At 47.2% G+C, this 2,500-nt stretch overlaps 8 non-coding genes and 1 pseudogene across 8 annotated transcripts in view; all 9 read left to right on the forward strand.

The window, feature by feature from the left end:
- The first annotated feature begins 63 nt into the window (after positions 1 to 63).
- Positions 64 to 182, forward strand: LOC146216874 (5S ribosomal RNA). The gene has a single exon (XR_014751990.1). It is a non-coding gene; the product is annotated as a 5S ribosomal RNA (ribosomal RNA).
- Positions 183 to 364: 182 nt separating this feature from the next.
- Positions 365 to 483, forward strand: LOC146216875 (5S ribosomal RNA). The gene has a single exon (XR_014751991.1). It is a non-coding gene; the product is annotated as a 5S ribosomal RNA (ribosomal RNA).
- Positions 484 to 661: 178 nt separating this feature from the next.
- LOC146216876 (5S ribosomal RNA) lies at positions 662 to 780 on the forward strand. Its single transcript, XR_014753011.1, has one exon. It is a non-coding gene; the product is annotated as a 5S ribosomal RNA (ribosomal RNA).
- Positions 781 to 968: 188 nt separating this feature from the next.
- Positions 969 to 1,087, forward strand: LOC146216877 (5S ribosomal RNA; annotated as a pseudogene).
- A 174-nt stretch (positions 1,088 to 1,261) lies between these two features.
- On the forward strand, positions 1,262 to 1,380 carry LOC146216878 (5S ribosomal RNA). The gene has a single exon (XR_014753012.1). It is a non-coding gene; the product is annotated as a 5S ribosomal RNA (ribosomal RNA).
- A 176-nt stretch (positions 1,381 to 1,556) lies between these two features.
- On the forward strand, positions 1,557 to 1,675 carry LOC146216879 (5S ribosomal RNA). Its single transcript, XR_014753013.1, has one exon. It is a non-coding gene; the product is annotated as a 5S ribosomal RNA (ribosomal RNA).
- A 176-nt stretch (positions 1,676 to 1,851) lies between these two features.
- On the forward strand, positions 1,852 to 1,970 carry LOC146216880 (5S ribosomal RNA). The gene has a single exon (XR_014753014.1). It is a non-coding gene; the product is annotated as a 5S ribosomal RNA (ribosomal RNA).
- A 178-nt stretch (positions 1,971 to 2,148) lies between these two features.
- Positions 2,149 to 2,267, forward strand: LOC146216881 (5S ribosomal RNA). Its single transcript, XR_014751992.1, has one exon. It is a non-coding gene; the product is annotated as a 5S ribosomal RNA (ribosomal RNA).
- Positions 2,268 to 2,449: 182 nt separating this feature from the next.
- Positions 2,450 to 2,500, forward strand: part of LOC146216882 (5S ribosomal RNA) — a 119-nt gene continuing 68 nt past the window's right edge. The window contains exon 1 of the ribosomal RNA XR_014751993.1: positions 2,450 to 2,500. This exon is cut by the window's right edge and continues 68 nt beyond it. This is a non-coding gene — a ribosomal RNA (5S ribosomal RNA).

Here is a 2,500-nt window from a genome sequence, read left to right on the forward strand (position 1 = left end):
CACCTTGCATTGTCAATTGCTAAATCTGTATATGGATAAGTAGCCTATGGTTGTCAACTTATTTCGTACGGCCATACCAGCCTGGCAACGCCCGATCACGTCTGATCTCGGAAGCTAAGCAGGGTCGGGCCTGGTTAGTACTTGGATGGGAGACCGCCTGGGAATACCAGGTGCTGTATGCTCTTTTTCTCATTCACTTAGAAACTGACATCTTGCAATATGCACAAGTAGTCCTTCATGAAAGGGGCTGGAAGCTGTTTTCATTTTGACACGAGAGAGAGAGAGAGAGAGAGAGAGAGACCACCTTGCATTGTCAATTGCTAAATCTGTATATGGATAAGTAGCCTATGGTTGTCAACTTATTTCGTACGGCCATACCAGCCTGGCAACGCCCGATCACGTCTGATCTCGGAAGCTAAGCAGGGTCGGGCCTGGTTAGTACTTGGATGGGAGACCGCCTGGGAATACCAGGTGCTGTATGCTCTTTTGCTCATTCACTTAGAAACTGACATCTTGCAATATGCACAAGTAGTCCTTCATGAAAGGGGCTGGAAGCTGTTTTCATTTTGACACGAGAGAGAGAGAGAGAGAGAGAGACTACCTTGCATTGTCAATTGCTAAATCTGTATATGGATAAGTAGCCTATGGTTGTCAACTTATTTCGTACGGCCATACCAGCCTGGCAACGCCCGATCTCGTCTGATCTCGGAAGCTAAGCAGGGTCGGGCCTGGTTAGTACTTGGATGGGAGACCGCCTGGGAATACCAGGTGCTGTATGCTCTTTTGCTCATTCACTTAGAAACTGACATCTTGCAATATGCACAAGTAGTCCTTCATGAAAGGGGCTGGAAGCTGTTTTCATTTTGACACGAGAGAGAGAGAGAGAGAGAGAGAGAGAGAGAGACTACCTTGCATTGTCAATTGCTAAATCTGTATATGGATAAGTAGCCTATGGTTGTCAACTTATTTCGTACGGCCATACCAGCCTGGCAACGCCCGATCTCGTCTGATCTCGTAAGCTAAGCAGGGTCGGGCCTGGTTAGTACTTGGATGGGAGACCGCCTGGGAATACCAGGTGCTGTATGCTCTTTTGCTCATTCACTTAGAAACTGACATCTTGCAATATGCACAAGTAGTCCTTCATGAAAGGGGCTGGAAGCTGTTTTCATTTTGACACGAGAGATAGAGAGAGAGAGACTACCTTGCATTGTCAATTGCTAAATCTGTATATGGATAAGTAGCCTATGGTTGTCAACTTATTTCGTACGGCCATACCAGCCTGGCAACGCCCGATCTCGTCTGATCTCGGAAGCTAAGCAGGGTCGGGCCTGGTTAGTACTTGGATGGGAGACCGCCTGGGAATACCAGGTGCTGTATGCTCATTCACTTAGAAACTGACATCTTGCAATATGCACAAGTAGTCCTTCATGAAAGGGGCTGGAAACTGTTTTCATTTTGACACGAGAGAGAGAGAGAGAGAGAGAGAGAGAGACCACCTTGCATTGTCAATTGCTAAATCTGTATATGGATAAGTAGCCTATGGTTGTCAACTTATTTCGTACGGCCATACCAGCCTGGCAACGCCCGATCTCGTCTGATCTCGGAAGCTAAGCAGGGTCGGGCCTGGTTAGTACTTGGATGGGAGACCGCCTGGGAATACCAGGTGCTGTATGCTCATTCACTTAGAAACTGACATCTTGCAATATGCACAAGTAGTCCTTCATGAAAGGGGCTGGAAACTGTTTTCATTTTGACACGAGAGAGAGAGAGAGAGAGAGAGAGAGAGACCACCTTGCATTGTCAATTGCTAAATCTGTATATGGATAAGTAGCCTATGGTTGTCAACTTATTTCGTACGGCCATACCAGCCTGGCAACGCCCGATCTCGTCTGATCTCGGAAGCTAAGCAGGGTCGGGCCTGGTTAGTACTTGGATGGGAGACCGCCTGGGAATACCAGGTGCTGTATGCTCTTTTGCTCATTCACTTAGAAACTGACATCTTGCAATATGCACAAGTAGTCCTTCATGAAAGGGGCTGGAAACTGTTTTCATTTTGACACGAGAGAGAGAGAGAGAGAGAGAGACCACCTTGCATTGTCAATTGCTAAATCTGTATATGGATAAGTAGCCTATGGTTGTCAACTTATTTCGTACGGCCATACCAGCCTGGCAACGCCCGATCACGTCTGATCTCGGAAGCTAAGCAGGGTCGGGCCTGGTTAGTACTTGGATGGGAGACCGCCTGGGAATACCAGGTGCTGTATGCTCTTTTGCTCATTCACTTAGAAACTGACATCTTGCAATATGCACAAGTAGTCCTTCATGAAAGGGGCTGGAAGCTGTTTTCATTTTGACACGAGAGAGAGAGAGAGAGAGAGAGAGAGACCACCTTGCATTGTCAATTGCTAAATCTGTATATGGATAAGTAGCCTATGGTTGTCAACTTATTTCGTACGGCCATACCAGCCTGGCAACGCCCGATCACGTCTGATCTCGGAAG

The sequence above is a fragment of the Hypomesus nipponensis genome, chromosome 28 (genome assembly GCF_054491055.1).
Source record: "Hypomesus nipponensis isolate SF chromosome 28, ASM5449105v1, whole genome shotgun sequence".
NCBI lineage: Eukaryota > Metazoa > Chordata > Actinopteri > Osmeriformes > Osmeridae > Hypomesus > Hypomesus nipponensis.